Here is a 22013-nt window from a genome sequence, read left to right on the forward strand (position 1 = left end):
CCATTTGTTTTTGGAGGCACCGGTCTACTACCACACTGCCTTTTAACACTGATCAGCTTTAGGGCAGCCCTTTGAAGCCCCACGGCAAGAATTTAAACAGTTTTTTTTTCCTTCTAGCCATCAGCTGGGACTTGGGAGGCAGCAAATAGATTGGGGGCGGGGCCAAATAAAAGGTAAGAATAACACAGGCAGGGCAGGAGGGCCCAGCTCCCAAACAAAGAGAACTGGTTCCGTGACATCATATCGTCACCGCTACTGGCTCGGCGGAACCGGGAGGAACCGGGAGGAACCCACCACTGCCTCAGAGTACAAATGATAAAAGTAATATCAAAATCATAAATAAATACATCTTGCAAAAACAGTTTATTCTTTTCAGGAACAAGACCTTTAACAATCTTTCCTAACACATTGCTCTCCAGATATGTTGCACAGTGACTTCTACAATTCTCACACTGCAACAGCTTGTTTGTATGAATTCAAAGAATTGTAATTCAATATACCTGAAATACTTTCACTTCAGAAATTATGTCCTTTTAGTTAGCACCTATCAGCCCTTTTATGACTTTCTCTTTTTTTCTGCTTTACAACAATTTTTAAAATATGGAGTAATAGTATGTCAGGAGAAATTCACAGCAGCTGTTACCATTTTGAACATGAAAACTTTCCAAGACCTCACTGTTACTTATGAAATACAAACTACACTCTAGTCAATAGTTTGCAATGATTTATATATAAAGGAACAGCTTCAGATCTGTTGAACTCTTTGTGAGCATCTGCTTGGTTTGCATGTTATTTTTTTCCTTGAAATGTGATCTGTTGCTTCCAATGTTCCCTATTTCACTTAAAAGAAATATTCTCCAGTATAGAGAGAGAATGCAGAAATGTCCATGTCAATCTGTGGTAACAAAATAGATACATAATAGAGTCATAAACTGTCTTATAAGTTCCCACTTTCCCTGTAGGAATAAAAAAAATAGGCACAGATGCTGAAAAATTTGTAAGATGAATAAACCCTCTTTTTAAAGTGTCATTCAGATATTCTTTCAGGATGGCCAACTCTTGTGTAGACATGGGATAATTTATCTTAACCAGAATCTGGGCTGCTGATTTCAAAAATGACAGCACAATCACACCCATGATGGAAAGGCAAATGCAACCACTCAGTTTTCAAGACAATATATTCTTACAAAGAAGCATGACATGGCATGGTAAAAGTTTTGTGCAGTTTTGTACTATTAGCTGCACTGGGCTAGAGAACTGCAACACTGGCTCCACTCATAGCATCCGTCTTTCTATTGTCTCTAATATCAATGGCTTTTTGAGAGTATGAGTGGGTAAACATTTGCATTGTATGTATGAAATTAGCAGTTGCCCCTGCCTGCCTGCCATCATCTGTCTGTCTGTCTGTCTCTCTCTCTCTGTGTGTGTCTGTCTGTCTATCCATCTATCTATCTATCTATCTATCTATCTATCTATCTATCTATCTATTCATTATCTACCTATCTATCTATCTATTTATCTGTCATCTATCTATCTTTTTATTCAATTTATATGGTCATCTACCTCAACAAGTAATTCTTGGCAGAAAACAGAATTAAAATAAAAACAATTAAATGCACTACAAAAAACAAAAAACAAAGAAACAATAAAAGTAACCATAAAATCGTTAACCAAGAAGTGGATTTCTGCATTCACTCAGGCCCCATGCCTAGGCACAGAACCAGGTCCTTAGGGCTTATGAAAGGACAGCGGGATAGAATTGTGGTTGCCTGCTTTCAGCCGAGTTCTCCTTAATTGCCTTAAGGTCCTCCTTTGGACCTCTTGTGAGAAGGGCCTGTGAAGTTTCCTGGCACTGAAGTCCTGAACATTCTCTTCTTACTATATGGCCTATAGATCCACAGGTGTGGAATTTCATAGCTAAATCATAGGTCTGAAGCTACAGTTCAGCATCTGGTTATATGCTGTCCACTAACAGTATAAATCTAAATCCCTCCTTTTTCTATTTCTTTCCAGGTGACAGATCACTTGACTGCTCCAATTAGCATCTGTTGTCCATCACTGGATTTCAAGGAGACTATCAGGAGAAGATGCTGTAAAACCTCTATCTTTTGCCTTTTGTCCCCTACTTCAACTCTTTAAGTTGGCCATCTATTACCACACAATGTTAGAAAATCCCTTCCATATTTCCTGAAATGCTTTTCCAAATTCATTTCTTTGTTCCTCAGCAACTCATTGTCCAAAGGGGTTAGCCAGAGCCACATAGTTCTATCCCACATCTTTAGTAAATCATTTAAAATCTAATATGTATTCCTGCATTCTACACCGACTTTGCTGAATTTCATAAATTGTAGAAGGGGCCTTGTAGATTCATTAAAGGAACTTCTATTTGGATGGAGTTTTAATAATTATCTAGAAAAGTTCATTCAGTGTTAAGTACTCCTTCTTTCAGTAATCTTACAACTAAACTCACTTTGGTGCAATACACGGGAAACTCCACTGGTCAACTTGACTTAAACAGTTCACACTGCATCACAAAGACCACAAATTGGTGTTGAGCTTCTTTAAATGCCTCTGGCAAACTCCCACAAGAATGTAGAAATATTGACTGTGATGCAGGCTGTTGTGTTATTGCAGGCTGAAGTAAATTCTGTGATGTTATGTCGCATCATGGTATTTTGCAAGTTAATTATTAATAAATCCACTTTCTGGTATTGTAACAAAATTGCAGCAAGGTGCTAATGAACAGTGAAGAGCCCTGAAGATTGGAAACCATATCTACTGACAAAGATTTTAAAAATCTGTTTCTCTTAAAAGAGAATAAGACATTTGCAAGATTGATATCAATCCCACTAGGTAGATAAGACCCAGAAATAAACTCCACAGGAAGTCTAAAGCTACTTTTAATAAGATTGGCTATAATAACACAATTTTACAAATATGATTGTGTTGTACTTTTCCCAGTTATAATTTTCCAGGAAGTCAGAAAGTATTGGCATGAGCTGGTTCCAAATGTTATCTTGTTGTTTTGAACATTAAAAAAAATCTTTTCAGCCCCTTTTGCCTAGATAATGGCTCTTGCGTATTTCTGTCAAGGTCATCTTCTATAATATCAAAGATATGTCCTGCTACATTAGGGAGCAGACATAGCCTAATTCTGATTCTATTTTAGGCTTTTCTCTCAGTAAGCACAAAATTTACAGCATTCAACAATAGACAATATTACGAACACGATAGTTTATCTCTCATTGTGCAGCCTTTTTTTATTAAGGCTGCTGTAGCAATTTGCATTTCAAGTCTTGTGCTGATCAGGGCTTGGAATTGATTGTCTCAACTGCCTTTGTATGTTGTCAGCAGATTCAATATTAATTACTAATATTGAATCTAAGTACTGCAACTACATATGGCAGTGAGTAACTAACTATGCAGCATTTTTTTAAAATGACATTTATATGACTCTAGATTTATTTCATCCTAATTAGTGTTAGATATACTCTCTTGGCTCCAATTTAAATCTCATTTCATCAAATTGGCTCATTTCCTAGCAATTGACAGAGAAAGCTATAATAAAGATTGGACTGATTGGACTTAAATTGAAAGAGTGTATACTATTTTAAAAATTATGTAGAATTTGGGGAAATGAAGTTTCTGCAGAGTTTTTTCTCCAATACACCTACAGGATTGATTTAGAATTAGGGTATTAAAGAGATGAAATATAGTAGAGTTGGGATTCTTCTGGGGTTAAAGTCTGCTATATTAGATGTCCTCTAGCTACCCCATTCCAACTCTGGTTAGCTTACAACTTCCAAAATATAGGTAAGAATAATTAAAACAAAACCACACCACATAAGAACCTGGATAAAATCAGCCATTATCTTTTAATTAAGTAGTGGTTTAAATCCAAATTGGGGAAGAGGACCAGTTTGTAAGAGCCTTCCAGAACCCTAAAAGAGTAGGCACAATATCTACCTCTGGGAAAATGTTATTCCAGAGGACAAGAGCTGTCCCAGAAAAAGTGCAGTTCTCCCTCCCATAAGATGACAAAGTATAATTGAGGGAACCTGGAGCATATACCTGCATATATTGAGTAGGCAGAAGCTATTGGTGCTGCAGATAATCAGACTCTATGTTATGAATGACTTTATAGGTGACCAACAACACTTTTGATTTCTGCACTGGTCTAGAAGAATACCATTGTTGACAGTATCAAAACCCATTGAAAGATAAAGGAACACAAGGATGGATGCACCATCCCATTCCAGCTTCATCAAATGTCATCAGTACAACCAACATTGACTCTATACTATACCGGTCTGAACCCCAAATGAAATGGTCCGCTAACTTGTTTCCTCTAAGAGCCTCTAGAATTTTTTTTCTTTGAAAAACTTTTTGAATTTTTTCCTCATTTCCAAAGGTTGTGACAGTTTTCATCCAGTGGCTCAAAATATTATGAATAGGGAGCACTTGAAATTTACTCTGAAGCTCCGACGAAAAATTAATTCTTCTATATCTGTCATGCCACCTGACCTTCTTGGTACCATTGCCCTTCCTGATCTGTTTTCTGTGCCCATTCCAATAATTTCTTATCTTTTCTGATATGGTGAGGTAAGAGGAACAGTTTGTCTTCTAGCTCTTCACTTTCTCTTCTAAGATGATGATCAGCCTGTACTTGAGGTGGGTATAATTCTTGTGATTTTCAGGAAGGAAAACAAATATGGCTCACAAGTCACAAGAGCCACTGGCACCATTTCTGTGTTGTTTTTAAAGAAGCAATAAAATGCTTCTCTTTGCCAAATTGCTCGAAATCCCTGTTTGCTCATTCAAATCATACCTATTTGGAGATTATCAATTTGGGATAAACATGTTAAAGAAAGGGAGTGTGTAAAATAGCAGATATAACCAATCAAAGTTGTAGCTGTACATGCGGCATTGTAAATGTAAAGTACTAGATATTTTAATATCATTAAATTTAATATCATATCCTGCTGTTATGAATAGGTAGCATGAGTCAATATCACTGTGCTGCTTGAACAATTTCCATTGCGCATTCTGATTTGAATCAGTTCAATTGCTTTCAAACAAATGGATTAATACAGTATATCAGTTTTGGCTTCATAGCAGTTAAAGCCTATTCAAACATCTTCACTTCTGTTTGAAATGTGGCTTAAATCCCAGGAAAATGAGTTGATGCTAACTTTCAAGAAAAAAATTAATTAGCAGTTCATAACCTCCTGCATGTTCAATAAATAAACATATGAAATCTTCAGCTGTTCCAGATGTTTGGTTATACTCTGTAGAAGACATGGCCTTAGACCATTACATAAATATTGACAAGGATTATAACTGCTTTTAAACAAAAGTTTAAATGCACTTTTAAAAATATATATTTACTAGTTTTACAAATTTGTATAACAACAATGAACATTGTGGTATCAGTCTTTCTATTATAATTAGAACTTTTTGAGGCCAGTTGTGAAACTCATTTGGATATTTCATTTACTACAAAATTCAAGCCAGGGTTGCAAACCAGATTCGAATGGCCCTGAGTCAAGTCATAACTTTGGGAGAAATCCAACTGAAACTTCATTATTATTCTTCAACCTTGCCCCAAAAGGAGTAGATTAGCACTTATTACATTTTCTGTTATGACTGGTTCAGGACTTAGTCCTGGAATGACAATGATAGGACTGTCAGAGTATATTCATGAACTGGAATAGGGCATAGCAATAGGTCAGCCAATGAGGGTTTGGTAACTGAAATAGTATTTGTTGTATGGGGCCATAAGAGACGGTTTGGAATCTGGGAGTGGCTTGGAATTGCTGAAATATATATAAGACCTGGTTTGGCCTCTAAGGAGAGCCTTTGAACAATATATTAGCCTTTGTATCTCTCTATTCTGTAATGACTTGCTTCTATGAATATTGCATCTGTGTTCCTAATATTGCATGCTGAATTCTGCTGTATGGTATTGTATATAAAGAAGTTTCTTATGTAGCTGAATCCTGCAGAATTCATTTAATTGTGTCTGTAATGTGTGCTGCAACGAACTCTGACAAGGACTATCCATTGATGGTATGGCCATATTGAGAGAGTCCCTTGGAAATATGCCCTGTAGACCAGGACACATTATCTCTTTGCTACCACATAACTATTTGGCAAGAAATAAAATGAAAAAAATAAGATGTTTCTTCTTTCTTTCCTGAGTGCATTTCATGCATGAATTCATGGATCTTTTTCTTTGTAGCTTTCGGTATCCCCTTCACTGGAGATAAGCAGCAGCTGAAATTATTACAGAAACTTAATCCTCCTTTCCCCCCCCCATGAGAAAATTTTAGTAGTGTGAATTTTCAATCTTCTTGAAATGAACTTTTCTGGCTTCATTCCATAGCACCTTTGCAGTTGACAAAAAGATTTTATTTTAATTCTAACACTTAAATATTTTTTTTGTCAACTGCAAATGTTCTTTTGAGAAACGGTGGGGCATCTACAGATTCAGCACATGAATAGAATGAACATCCCCAAGAATAGAAGTAAGAGAAGTGTTATTATTGCGATTAGGCAGCTATGATGCCAAATATGTTGTACATTATAAAGTAGAAAGAAAGGAATATAGCTCAGACTATCAAATCCCAGGTAACAGAAAGATAGCCTGCCTTTCTTGGGTCGGTGCATAACACACATATGCAACCAAAAATAGGGCTCTTTTTACATCAAATTGTAACTAGGCCAATAGCCAATATAAGTAATATTCCACTCCCAAAATCACATTAGCTCTTCTCCTTAAAATAGGGACAGACAAGTGGCAATTCACAACCAATTTCAAGATCTTGTTCTGCAACTAACAAACAGTTCAGAATTCTGGAACAAGCCATTTATTTTGTATCTCTCTTCATTCTTTTATACTTGACACTTTTAGACATCAAACTCAGGTTTTCAGAGAAGGTTTAAAGATTTGCAAGATCCGGCTATCTGAATCTCTGGGGACTTGGTTGCTGCAAAAGGTCTTAGGTCCTATCCGATGACGTTAATGAATGGATGGAGCATGAAGTATGCCTACTGTGTTACAGGTGTGTTACAAATGCCCATGTGCTTTTTGTAGTACTGTATTCTAGACTAGCTATAGTTTGTGAATATAGAATAACAAGAGTTGGAAGGGACTTTGCAGGTCTCTAGTCCAATCTCCTGTCCAAGCAAGAAACGTTAATCCATTCTGGACAAATTGCTGTCCAATCTCTTCTTAAAAACTTCCAATGATGGAACGTTCACAATCTCTGGAGGCAAGCCATTCCATTAGTCAATTGTTTTCACTGTCAGAGAAGTCCTCCTTAATAAGTTTCCATCTGTTACTTCTTGTCCTACCCTCTGGCGCTTTGCGGAATAGGTTGAACCTCACTTCTCTGTGACACCCCCTCAAATATTGGAAGACTACTATTAAGTTATCCTTAGTCCTTCTCTTTGTTAGACTGGACATACCCAGTTCCTGCAAATGTTCATCATATATTTTAACCTCCAGCCCCCTATTCATCATTGTTGCTCTTTTCTGCATTCTTTCTAGAGTTTCAATTTCTCTTTTGCATTGTGATAACCAAAACTGGATGCAGTATTCCAACTTGGTGTTACCAAAGTAATATAAAGTGATGCTAACACTTTATGTGACCTTGATACTATCTCTCTGTTAATGCAGCTTGGAGAGCATTGACTTTTTTGGTAGCTGCAGCACGCTGCTGGTTCATATTTAAGTAGTTGTCTGAAAATTTAATGGATTTCCCTTCTAACTGTAGTCCACTAAATCATTTATGACAATGTTGAAGAGTACTAGGCTTAAGACAGAATCTTAGGATACCTACTGCATACTTCCCTCCATGTAAATATAGTTCCATTGAGGTTTATACATTCAATGACTTGGTCAACCATTTATGGATCCATCTGGTGGTATAAAGAGCCACAGAGGTGCAGTAGTTAGAGTGCAGTATTGCAGGCTACTTCCGCTGACCATCGGTTGCCAGCAGTTTGGGAGATCAAATCTCACAAGGCTCAAGGTTGACTCAGCCTTCCATCCTTCCGAGGTGGGTAAAATGAGGACCCAGATTGTTGGGGGCAATATGCTGACTCTGTAAACCGCTTAGAGAGATCTGTAAAGCACCTGTGAAATGGTATATAAGCCTAAGTGGTATTGCTATTGCTAATTCTGTCTATTCCACATTTTTCTATCTTACCAAGAAGTAGACTGTGGCCTACTTTGTCAAATGTCTTACTGAAATCCAAGTATCCTATGCCCACAGCATTTTGCTGGTCTACTAATTCAGTCATGTTGTCAAAGAATGTAATAAAGTTTATTTGGCATGATCTGTTTTTGACATAACTATGTTGGCTTCTAGTAACTGCTTTGATTGTTTCTAAGTGTTTGCACATCTATTGCTTCATTATCTCTTTTAGGATCTTGTCAGGTATTAATGTCAGGCTGATTGGCCTATAGTTTTCTGGATTCAATTTTTTTTTGAGAGTGAAAGAAAAAGGAAGAGGAGGAGGAGAAGGAGGAGGAGATCAGAAATAAAAACAGTGAACTATGTTTTGTGGCCAGGCACCACACATAATACTGTGATACAGAGAGGCATAAGCACTGATATAAAATCAGCATGGTTCAGTCTTGAATTAGACTGAAATTGTATTTTTTCTTATTTAGAATTGGGAGTTTTCAATCTTCTTAAAAATTCTGAAAAGTATAACTTTTATTATCATTTTTTTCTGCGTTGTACTTCAATTTTTTCAGCAATTCCAATACTCGATTTTAGAAAAGTTTTTTTAAAAAAATAACTTTCATAGATTAGTTGTAACCTTTGGGTGTTCAGCTGCTAACCCCATTCTAGCACCATAGTCCAGTCAGTGCAGGAAAAAAACTTATTCCAAAACATTAGTGTCTATTTGCAAACTGTATAGTGGAGGACTAGCTATGTTTACACGAATCTCTTCGGCTGTATTAGATTCCTTCCTGACTATGCAGGAAAGGATTACTGAAGCATTCTGTGCAGAAGAGGGACCAAAAGTATCTTCACACTCAAAATGTTCATCAGTTTAACAGAGCAAAGGTGGTTTCTCCAATTCCAGTTGTGCAAAGACTATACAATAAAATATCCACAGATGGAAATAGGGTCAAACGTATTAATCCAATCCAGCCTACGCACACACACACACACTTTGTATATGTGTGCATGATCATATATATTTATATTGACCATATTGATCACATGATCAAAGGTAACAGAATAAGTGGCTAAGCTATTCAGTGTTACATATGAACAACTGTTGAACACTACAAACAGCTGCTAGGGCCAAATGACACCATGCACATATGGTATAAAATATGTATGGTTATCAACACCCAGATTTTGGAACAGCTTTAATTGGATCTCTCATGCCAACTGAGCATCAGCTGTGCACCTATTTCATGAAACATAAACTCTACTGTAGGAAAGAATGTTACAGGGATTACATTTACTCATGTTATATCATCAGAATAGAAGAGCAAAATATTTAGTGACAGGCTGATCACAAGATATTCTTGCATTACAATCCCGCTTGCCACCCATCTCTACTACTGTTCATGTTATAATCTTTATAGCAATCAGATAGGAAAATTAAATAATTTAATTAATTAAATTAAATAATTTTAATTAATAATTAAAACCCCAAAAGTATAAGCAAAAGCTCAGCTAAGCATAAAAGGCAAACACGACTGTCGTCTAGTGATAGCTAAATCCAGTTTAACAAAAGCTAAACTGCTGAAGACAATAGGAAATGATTAAAGACCAAAAAGCAAAAGGATCTTTGAACATCCTAATTAATAGCTATTCAATAGACCTCTATTTTTCATTTTCATAGACTTATGAGTTCTGCCTCAAGTAATCTGCATGCAGGATTTGTGGAACTTCTCAGGCAATAGAAACATGTATTCTGCAGTAAATTGCAATAAAATGAATCAAACCATTTACTTTTTTCTCCCTTGTTTTTTTGAAACATTTATTACTTGAAATATTTGAAACATTCAAATTCTACAATAGCATTAACCTTTTGCTTGCAAATTAAACATTTACTGTTATAAGCCATAATAAAGGAAGTATATCGACCATGCACATATTTAAATTCAAACGATCAAAGAAAATGATTTTTTCTCTAACATTATGCCATTATGATAAGCAGGCAAATGCTTATCATAATGTCCTACATCAGGGGTGTCAAACTTGATTTCCTTGAGGGTCGCATCAGGGTTGTGTTTGACCTTGAGGGACTGAGGTGGGTGTGGCCAGGATGGGCATGGCCAGCTTGATGTAACTCATACCGGGGGCGCCCGTAGCGGCCTGAGCACTGTGCCAGCAAAAACGGGCTCCCAAGCTCCATTTCGGCATATTTCAGCCTCCTGCAATGGCCTTCTGCAAACCTCTGCCAGCAAAAACAGAGCTTGGGAGTGCCAGCCGCAGTCCTCACAAGCTCCATTTTTGCTGGCAGAGGCACTGAGGGTGTACTTCGCTGCTTCCAGGTCAGCCCTGTGGGTCAGATCTAAGCACCCCATGGGCCAAATCCGGCCCCTGGGCCTTGAGTTTGACCCCGTCCTACATAATGTATACACAATGTATTGGCTTGGGATGATGAGGACAATAATATAATACATCGGGCAGGTGCCAAGTTTGAGTATTTTGAGGAAATTAGAAATGGGATAACTGGCCTTTAGCTGAGATAAGATTCCATATGCCGGTTCAGATCATGATAGGGATAGGCAAGAGGGCTTTTTATTTTGTCCTTTCTGTAAAAATCTCAAATAGTCCCAATCATTCACAGATATAATCTTCTAACTACAAAGAATGTTTTAGGGAACTATGAGTTTTCTCATATCACTTTTTTCTCTTAGAATATGCAAACGTTGTTGACTTGGTGGATTTCATTTTAGTACAGCATCTTTTAAGGGATTATCTCTGCCTGAACTGTGGGTGCAGCCAGCCTGTCTAGTCAGAAAAGAGACACACACACACAAACATGCATACACATGCACACACCCATGCACACACACACATACACACACATTCCAATATTAAAGAATGTGCATTTAACTTTATAACTTTATTGTCATTGTATGTGTATACACAGTATACCCATACAACGAAATTCACTTAGCACCCAAAGACCAGGTCCAACACACATAACAATCCCCAAACACACTCCCACCCACCACAATTCTCCACCCTAAACCACCCAAACATCCACACAACAGACCAAGTAATACTGTCCAACAGCTCACTGGTGGTGACCCTTTAGTTCATTGTTGAGTGCAATTATAGCTCTGGGATAAAAACTATTCAGAAAACGTGTGGTCCAATTGTTCTGTATCTTCTGCTATCTTCTTTACCTGTAGTGAAGTAAGACTGAGAAAGAAACCTCACTTCTGAAAATTGTTGAGCAACAAGAGTAATTTGTACTGATTCATAGCATTTAGTAGACTGTGATATGCAATCAGCAGAAGGCTGTTAAGCAGCACTTTTCCCCTCTGTGATAGCCTGTGATGGGGATAGACAGTACAGAAATTGTTTATTGCACTTATCTGCTGTAAGTCACAATACAAAGACTTTATAATTGTTCTGTCAAAGGCAGGGCAAAAAGGCTTCAAGTAAAATGAGCAGACCCATGTTTCTGGTTCAAAATATTTTATGAAGTTGGACAGGCTATAAAATATTTGAGAGGATTGTCCTCTGGAATACTTGAAAGGCATGCCCTGCGAAGCAAAACGTGTTTTTCTATCTCTAAGTGAAAAGAAACCATCCTATGATCAAGGAAGAAATGGAAATCTGAATATGATAAGGATAATTTTCTCAAAGTCAATGTGTCACATCCTAGCACTGTACTGAAATTAGGCTGCATGACTAAAGATCCGGTATATATAATTGTCAAGGTAACCAACTAGGGCTGGGGAGGCACAGATCCTAGTCTTCCTTCAACTGTGGAAACTTACTGGTGACTGAGTTTACCGTTTCAGTCCAATCTACTTCACGGGACTGTTTTGTTAGAAATATAATGAAGAGAGACCTTCACATAAACTGTCCGGAAAAAAGAGTGATCTAAATTAAGAAGTAATAGAGATTATATTATAATATTAAGAAGAAATCTTCACTCCTGTCCAGACTATTAAGCCCTGACTATTGCAGCTCAACATTAAAACTCACTTAGATAACCATATCATTTGCTGTTGATGCTATTTGTGTAAAATAAGTTGAAAAATAAAACAAATTGAAAGAAAGGTAATTTTGTGGAGAGATCCTGTCTTACTGCAATTTCAACAATGTTCATTTTCAAATCTTATTAAAGAATATATTTTTTATATTTTTTTAAAAAAACTCTTTTTTTAGTGAATTTGGGGAAAAAAATATTGAATTTTTCATCTAAAGTTCCAGTTCTAGTACACTAAAGATAATTTTCTTATTTGTTGAAGTAATGGTATCTCCTTCTTATTCAGGTTTTGCTTTACTGAATTAAAAGAAATTAAATGTTTTAAAGCTATTATATTGTAATATCAATTAACAGTACAAACATTTAAAATGTTTCATAGATACTCAAAACCTAGCTCCACTAGATGGCAATAATGTACTGTCTTTTAATTTACTGCTACTTTTAGCAACAAAAAAGGAAAAAGCAGCAATAACTTGATATCTTAATTGCTGTTTATAGTAGCATTCATCAATTTTGAACCTTCAATGGTACGTTGGACTTCAAATCCTCTAATTCTCATCCAGAATGAACATTGTGGGAACTAAAGACTAACATATCTTTGTAGGCCACCTAGAGTCACTTCAGCAAGACAGGCAACATTGGTAATTAATTAAATTGATATTTGAATGTTGTCCTAATTGATAATGCTGACATGCATCAAAAGCTATCTAATGTATACCTAGTTTAAAAATAAAGAACAATAAGAACAGATTTCTTGAAGATGTGCAGCAGCAATTAATAAATGGATCAGAGACTGAGCTCATATATGACAGCTAACTAATCATTCTAGTTACGAACAATTGTGTTGAATTTCTATTTGCATCATGACAGTGATTTTTACATTTACACACATGTATATAGATTAGCATATGCAAATATATGTCATTTCCACTTATGGCTGGTACATAAATGGCCATTTTACAGGTTCCAGTATAAAGTAACTTCTCATAGATTCTTTAAGGCAGAGGGAAGGATGTAGTTAAGTGCAATCCAATTTAGAGAGACATATGCCGGTATTTGAAGGGAGATCTGGATTAGATTGGAAAGAAAAAATATTTCTCATGTGACTGTTTCCTTCTAGTTCTTTTCCTAATGGCTTGAGATAGCTCCACAAGAAGTAGATGTTTATCCGATTATGTAGTCATCTGCAGTTGGGAGGCAGGGCTTATAGAAGAGATGAAAATGCTCCCAACCTGCCCTCAGAATGATCTGCTTGACTGCCATTCACAATTCACAATGGAACCATGTAGGATATGCTTCTCAGCCAACCCAGATTCATACCATGTTTCAGTACTACAATTTACTTCTTTGAGACAAAGAGCTTCATTGGGCTGATTGAGCAGTCAGGGTTTGGATGTGCGGCAACAGGCTTCAGCTGAACCCTGGTAAGATAGAGTGGCTTTCAGTTCAAGGAACCTCAGAGTCTGGGGGTATATCATCTTTAATTCTGGATGGGGTTGCACTACCCTCTGAAGACCTAATGCACAACCTTGGGGTTCTCCTAGACCAGTGATGGCTAACCTTTTCCAGACCGAGTACCCAAAGCGTGTGTCAACTCTGAACCTCCAAAATGCAATGCGCATGCGGGCCCCAGCATGCGTGCACGCCCCCCCCACATGCGTAGCAGAGACCCAAAGACCAGCTAGCCAGCGGGAGGTACGCGCACATGTGCGGCAGAGCTGAGCTGGGACGACACCTCACGTGCCCACAGAGAGGGCGCTTCATGCCACCTCTGGCACGCGTGCCATAGGTTCGCCATCACTGTCCTAGACTCACAACTCCTGCTTTTTTTCTTCTGCTGACACTGTTTTTTTTGGGGGGAAGCAGGAAATATAAGCTTCATGAAGCTTGATATTTTCCTGAAACCCGAATTCTTATTCACAGATTCCCTCCAGGTCCCATCTCAGAAATTCTCTTACAAGTCCAAGGAAATTAGCATTTTCAATCACTGTCCCAATAGTTTTGGAACTCCCACTTCATAGATATTCAATCTGCCTTTTCCTGCTACATTTAATTTAAGACCTGACTAAGACCGCACACCGGAAACCAGAAGATAATCTGCTTTTCCAGTTTCCGGAGTGTGTGCACAACTTGCGCACACGCATGCTTCGGTACTTGGTGCCGAAAAGGTTAGCAATCAGTGTTATATATGATGGGCTGTTATTGTGTATTTTCTGAAGACAATAATTTGCAAGCAAGTCATAGCGAAGAAATAATGAACTATAAGTTGATCTAGTAGTAAAAATGAAGCTTGACTAGTGGAAACAAATTCTTCAGTTCAGGTAGATTATTAAGAATATGACTAATATACTTTTAAAAATATCTGGTTTACCAAAGGGGTGGTATTCACTTACCTTCGCTACTAGTTCTCAAATGTGAGCACACGTGTGCAGAGAACAGGCGGCAGAGGCAGAGGGAGATTTTTTTTTCTTGTTTTCTTCCTCTAAAGCTAACATGCGTCTTATAGTCCCGAGCATCTTACAGTCCAAAAACTACGGTATGTTTATATGCTATTAATAATGTTGTAAATTTCATTTCATTCAGAAAGAATTCTGAAGTGTTTTATCTGACTTTCAGTTCAAATACCTTTAGGTGCTCCAGGATTACTTTCTGTGGTTGGTGACAAATTCTTCTTTCCCTTTTCCTGTCTGCTAGTAATTTATGTGATTCTCATTGTCTCCTGTCATTTAAGGGTGATTTGTGAACAAGCTTGTGAATGAGCCCAGGGCTGCTGAGAGAGGCTGGTGAATGAGACATGCTTGGAAAAAAAAATGTTTGCATCCACTTTCCTCTTTCTGAAAGCCAAATACGTGGGAGTGCTTCCCCACAGCAGCTTTATCATTTTACTTTGCCCATTCATGAGTCAGGAAACACAGCAACAACCTGGTAACAGTTATGAAACAGAAGCTTCTTTATTATCTGGATGTTAAAATAGTAAAAAGTTGGAGAAGAAGCAGGCATTGTGCCTGACTGAAACTTATAGAAACTCCCATCCCTTATTTGAAATAGAAAATGAAGGAGGGGGGAAAAAAGTCAAATCTAACAAGAACAAAGCAATATAGTATAGTCATTAAAGCTGGGACTTAAACCAGAGAAGTTCATGTTTAAACTTTGCCCAGAGCTTAGTGGTGATTTTAGGCCAGTCACTGTCTCTTAAAATTAAAATGGATTAAATTCCATTCAGTTCAGAAAAATTTACTTCCAGGAAAGTATTAAAAATTACACTCTAAAATAGGTTTTTAAGCTATTTTCTGTAGGTCTATTTACTTTAATTAGTCTTGATTCAGTGTGTTAAGAATTACACTTTCTATAAAGTGCAACATTTATATAGAGTTAAAAATAAACCAGTAAAAGCAGAGTGGTATAGTACTTAAGGCATCAGTCTTAAGAGAACATGAGTTCTAGTCCCACCTTAGGTACTAAGTCAGATGGGTGACCTTGAGCCAGTCATTCTTTTTCAGTCCTAGAAAGCAGGCAATAGCAAACCACTTCTGAAAAACCCTGACAAGAAAACTGCTGCCTGAGGTTTTGAGTAATCTTTAACAGTACTTCTCTTTTCACTGGTATAGTATCTGTGTGTGAAAAATGACTGTTTATTGATGTTTCACTGCCTTGTGCTTAAAAGGGCAATCTGTACTCCCTTGAAGTGGAATTTGCTTTATCTCACTTTCCAGGTTTTAGTTACAGACTATTTTCATTTTGTAAAGGATCCCTAAGACATAGTTGCATTAGGACTTTGAAATTTGGGTGATTTATCCCTATGGCAAGCACAAAAACAGAGGGATATGCTTTTTATTTTATAACTCAGGAAGGCAGTATGACCTGGAGAGGGTGATTGCAAATTCAGTTACTGATTGATTGATTGATTGATTGATTATTGATTGATAGTTTGATTGACAGTTCTCTATGGTTATCTTATACAAGGCAGTGAAGCCAGAATTTAATGGAATCTGCTGTATGGTGTGTGTTTTTTAGAATGTTAGTTAAATTGTAAGGGTTAGGGTTGCTTCAACTATGTTTTTAATTAGTGTAGGGGAGATTTTATTTTATATTCTGCATATGTATATTTTTGTTAGCCATCCAGAGTTATATGGTCAAGGTGAGCAGCCATATAAATTTGCTAAATAAAAAAAAGTATTCTGACCAAAAAGGGGAGGCATTTGGACTCCAGATTCATAAATATGCCCTTTGTCATAGATTCCTGACATCCTGATTAAAAAAAAAACAGTTTTGAATAGGTTTGGACAGCCATTCGGAATAGGCTGTGTCTCAATGTTTGAAATCAAGAATGGAATAATTTATTTTAATTCATTTATATTTGGGACAAATTAGAATGAGGAATGGAAGAATTCTATTTCAAGGAGATCAGATTCTGAAACAAATCAGCTGACCAATCAGTCCAGATAATGGAAGGAAACCAGGAGTGGGTTCTACTTACCTTTATTACCGGTTCGCAACGGGGCCGCACACGCGCTCTTCTGCGCATGCGCAGAAGCGTTCTGATGATGTTGGGGTCGGTGGGCGGAGCCTCCCACCAGTTTTATTACCGGTCTATAGAACCGGTGTGAACCGGGGGCAACCCACCACTGGAGGAAACCCAAGAAAATAAAACAACAAGGAGCCAGTTAGAAATTTTCTCTCACTTTGATTTTTAGAATAGGGGCACAGTATTTATTTCTTAATTTGGTCTTTCAGCATTTGTGATTTCTCTTCCAAATCTGGCAAAACATTTAACAATAGCCAGTAGGTTAGAATATAGTGAATATGGATAGTCAGCTAGTCAGAAAAATTAGATGTCATAGATCTAGTTTTTCTGACTAGCTTAGTATTGAAATTCACTATAACCAAAAGTCTAGTTTTACGATGAAACTCCTTAATGCAAGCAGTATAAAATTATTAGATGCTGGCATTGCTAGAAATATAAAAGAAACAGCTGCCATGCTTTAAAACCACAGTACACTGTAACTCACTTTCAAAGAGTTGAAACACAAACAATAGATCAAAGTCCAACAAGATTGCCATGCAATAGGAAGGAAATCTTCCATTTCAGATGAAACTAAGATGAAAACCATATTGTGAACTAAATCACTTTTCACCAACAAGAGAAAGAAGAGTAACCTAAGAAGCATAACTGCTATTAAACACACACATCTAATTCAGGTGTTGCCTTCTGGCATTTTTGTGTGTGTTGTTGATTATTAACCTTTGTAGTTTAGTCACTATAAACATGGATGATAATTATCTTAAAAGAAAATAAGCTTTTTATGTTGTCTTTAGACAACATTAGTTTTTCCCTCTTCCTTTAAATTGTAAACCACACTATCTAAACTCTCACCACAATGAGAAATATAATCCTCTTGAGCTGCGTAAAAATATTTTAGCCAGAAGGTGATTCTCAAACTATGGTAAATTTCTAGTTTTGCATAAAGGCCTTTCTACTCAACTACTTAGAATTCTTACATTTTTATGTTTTAAATTTAATCACACAAATTCCAATCTAGTCATGTGCATCTACTAAGATCCCTTGCAATATCAAATATCAACAGTTCAGGAAAACTCACATTTGATACACATTGAAGAAAAATCATTGATTTCTCCTGATGGATTGTGGTTCATGCCTTCAGAATACTATTTCAAACCATCTGCATATGAATGTGGTTCCTCTTTTCCAAGGATGTGGGAGTTTACCACTACCACCACAGGAAAATAAAGTGGGTTGCCACAAACCTTCATTAAGTAATTCACAAGAGCCAATAAGAAGAAGTATATTCGAATATTGGTTTTCTCCTTTTCCTGCAAAGAATTTGTCAGAACATTGTATTAAAGACAATGCATGTATTGCTTTGCGGGAGACTACTTCCCTAGAAAAATCTTAAACAAAGAATAAATAAATAAACTACTTAGTTTGAAATACATATATTTATTGCTATTTCAATTATTACTTTTTCCATAGTTTTGTTTAAAGCATGGATTGAGAAGCAATTAAATGGGGCGAGAGGGAGACAAAGGAAGGAAGAGGAAACCATCTAGGAAGGCATACGTACCATAATGTTATAGAAAATATCTTATTTATTGGAATTTTTAAAACAGATCATGAGAACACAATTATTTCCATGCCAAAATATTTAAGTAGCATCACTTTCTGAAAAGCAATGGATGGAGCCAGGAATAAAATGGATTTGAGTTGGATTTGTATTTCATTAACATTAAACATTGTTAATATGATAATTAACCAGACATGTAATTTAATACATTTTCTTTTCTGTTGCCTAGCACTACCTGATACTGTGTAAATGCTTAATTACATTCAACATTCTTATAATTAGATTCCTTCTATTTGGAAACAACAGGTCAACTTTACAGACCCTGGTTAGATGAATTTATGAAAGTGCTAAAACAAACAAATAGTTATTACTCAAGCCCATTTTAGGTGTAACTTAAGAATGATTCTATTATTGCAATATGCTACTGTGACCAAAGTCCTTTCTTACTTTTGTAAACCTTCCAAATTTGCTGATTATAGGTTGTATGTTCTACAGCTTTCTACAGCAAGGGACTTTTTAGAGATTTTAAATTATAATCCCCATCACTTTCAGCAATACAATATTAGTACTTAATAGCACTATTAATAGTTAGGGCAGCTTATTATTAATTAAATTTGCATACATTCTAAAATGCAATGGGGATTGTCTTTGCAAGTTCATGCACTTTTGCTTTCTCATTTTATTCTATTATATATTTCAATATATTCATTTTTGCAGTGAAAAGCCAGTAGATGTGCATCACCTATTGTCTACATGACTCGATAATCAAATGCCTAGAAATAACAGGAGTCAATAGAAACATTAGAAGCTTTGTGCAAAGATTGATGGCACAATGGAAGACACAGTTGCAGATCAATGGTGAGAGATTGGGAGAAGTTAATATCAAGAGAGGAATATTTCAAAGAGATTCACTATCACCACTACTATTTGTCATTTCATTCTTTTCTCTGTCAACAATACTGAATAACTCAGGCCATGGCTATCAAACATCAAAAACATCTGCCAGACCATCCCACCTCCTTTACATGGATGATCTAAAGCTGTATGGAAAAACACAATCTGAAATAGAATCGCTGCTCAACACTGCCCATATATATAGCCAAGATATTGCAATGGAGTTTGGATTGGACAAATGTGCCACACTCACTATCAAACAAGGAAAAATAGTGAAAACTGAAGGAATCAAGATGGCCAATGAAAATAACATTAAAAGACTGGATCAAGATGATTACAACAAATACCTGGGTATCCTTCAAGCTGACAACATCAAGCACACTGAAGTAAAGAAAAAGATTAGTGGTGGATACATCAAGAGAGGGAAGAAGATCTTAAAATCCAAACTCAATGTAGGAAATACCATCAAGGCAATCAACCCCTGGGCAATTCCAGTCATTAGATATACAGCAGGAATAGTGGATTGGACTTAAGCAGAACTAAAAGCAATGGATAGGAAGACCAGAAAAATAATGACAATGAGTCATGCCCTTCATCCTTGTGAGCATAGAATGTTGCAAGTATATCAGATAGTTGAAGGGAAAAAAGGGGCTTTGGAAGAATATCTGAAGGACAGTGAAGAAGATGTTGTGGCCTGTCACCGCCAACCCCTCCACCAGCCGAATCAGAGGAGAGGCGTGGGAGTCAGGGTCAGCATCAGGGCAACCTGGGAGATCCGAGGGGGAAGAGGGAATGGAACTGGCAGAGAGAGAGAGAGAGACAGAGGCGGAGCCTGGGCCATCCAGCAGCCCTCAGATGGAGGTCTGGAGGTGGTTGATGAAGAAGAAGAGGAACAGATGGGTCCAGTGCCTGATGTGCGGCTGCGCAGAAGGCAGAGAAGGGGAGAGCAATGGAAAGCCGTGGGTCGATCCTGGGGAAGGAAAAGCCACCACTACTAATGAGGCCCCACCCCAGCAAAAGTTACTGGAAACACAAAATTAAGAAAATTCTTGAAAATGAGCAAATCAAGATCCTGTGGGACTTTCAGATCCAAACAGACAGACATCTGGCTCACAACAGGTCTGAAATCACTATTGTGGAAAAGAAAAAAGTCAGATTTATTGATATTGCAATAGCATGAATTGAAGAGAAACAGCTAGAAAAAATAAAATATCATGATTTGCAGATTGAAGTTGGGCAACTATGGTAGAAGAAATCAATGGCTGAACCAATAGTAATAAGAGGCCTTGGAGGAATACCCAAAGGGCTGCATAGCTACATGGAAATTTTGAACCTATTAGACCCAAATATCCTGCCTTTGCGGAAAAAAAAAAAAAACCCTATCTTACTCCGAACCCGTATATACTCAGACTTTACCATAACAGTTCTCTTTTTTTATAAAAAGTTTTTTATTTTTGAATACATTAAAAACAAATACAAAACAAACAACACATATATACAAATCATTTTTCCATTGTTAACATATCGTTTAAGGTGATCCTTTCTTATTATTTACATATATTCTAACTTTATATTAATCTACTTACATAATCTAATTTCCTTTGTGTCGACTTCTCTTTACTTTGATCTTCAGCACATTCAATCCATATTATCACAAAAATAAACAATAGAGTATTATTTCCATTCCCCCCTTTTCCCTCCTTTATTCCTTTTTCTCGTTTTTCCTTTTCTCGCACCAATCATACCATCTAAACCATACTCTATAGTAATCTGAGTCCTCTCTTCCCTTAATTTTTTTTTCTTTGCTTTAATTTATGTGCCGCCCTTCTCCGGAAACTCAGGGCGGCTTACAATGTGTTAAGCAATAGCTTTCATTCTTTTGTATATTTATACAAAGTCAGTTTATTGCCCCCACAATCTAGGTTCTCATTTCACCTACCTTTGAAAGGATGGAAGGCTGAGTCAACCTTGAGCCTGATGAGATTTGAACTTGCAGTAATTGCAAGCAGCAGTTGTTAATAACAGTGCTTTAGTCCACTGTACTACAGGCTCTTACAAAGTTCCTTTGTAAGCTTGTCCATCTCTGTGTATTCGAGGATTTTTTTGATTAAATCCTCTTCTGTTGGTGGATATTCCTTCTTCCAGTTTTGCGCGTATATTATGCGGGCTGCAGTTAATATATGTAATATTAAATATTGAATTTCTTTTGTATAGTAACAGTTCTTAAGTCCTTGATTAGGACATGAACTGTTAAGTTTTTTTCAGTCCCAGACTGTGAATCAAATTGAAGATTAACCACAATAATAATAATAAAACCTGTTTTGTAATCCTATTTTATTCAATCCATTATCCAAACAACTTCTGCAGGAATGAAGTTGAAAAATTATGTGGCAAAAATCCCAGTTGGTTTGAGGGGAGTATAACATTTCTGGAGGTAACCAGGTTGTTTATTAGTGCAATGTACTATCAGGAATTGCTGATTGCTGCCCCAAGAGAACAAAAACATATCAAAGACCTTTTGTATCAACAAAACTTTGCTTCAGCAATAATTTTATATGAACTGTACTGTGTCTTATATTTTCCCTTGCTTTTGACTTCCAGTCTTTTTTCTTTTCCATTTTCAGTTCCTAAGTTTTATTTTCTGTGGGCTCCCATCTGTTGTCATATCTTATAGGAGAAAGCAGTAAATAGGAGAAAATATAAACAGGTAAAAGGGAAGGAAAAACTATTGGGAAATTATAGAATGTTCAGGAAGAATTCTTTTCAGAAACACTTCTAATGATGAGTTCCACAAGGTAACGGAGAGTCAACTAAGATATTTATTTT

The 22013-nt window shown here is 36.8% G+C and overlaps 1 long non-coding RNA gene across 1 annotated transcript; it reads right to left on the reverse strand.

Moving 5' to 3' along the window:
• Window positions 1-11246: 11246 nt before the first annotated feature.
• LOC148112589 (uncharacterized) lies at window positions 11247-18038 on the reverse strand. The gene is made up of 3 exons (XR_015729227.1): window positions 17811-18038; window positions 14604-16835; window positions 11247-13631 (listed from the first exon to the last, which is right to left on the reverse strand). It is a non-coding gene; the product is annotated as an uncharacterized LOC148112589 (long non-coding RNA).
• Window positions 18039-22013: the final 3975 nt, after the last annotated feature.

This window comes from Pantherophis guttatus, chromosome 8 (assembly GCF_059756535.1).
Source record: "Pantherophis guttatus breed Tessera chromosome 8, ASM5975653v1, whole genome shotgun sequence".
Taxonomy (NCBI): domain Eukaryota; kingdom Metazoa; phylum Chordata; class Lepidosauria; order Squamata; family Colubridae; genus Pantherophis; species Pantherophis guttatus.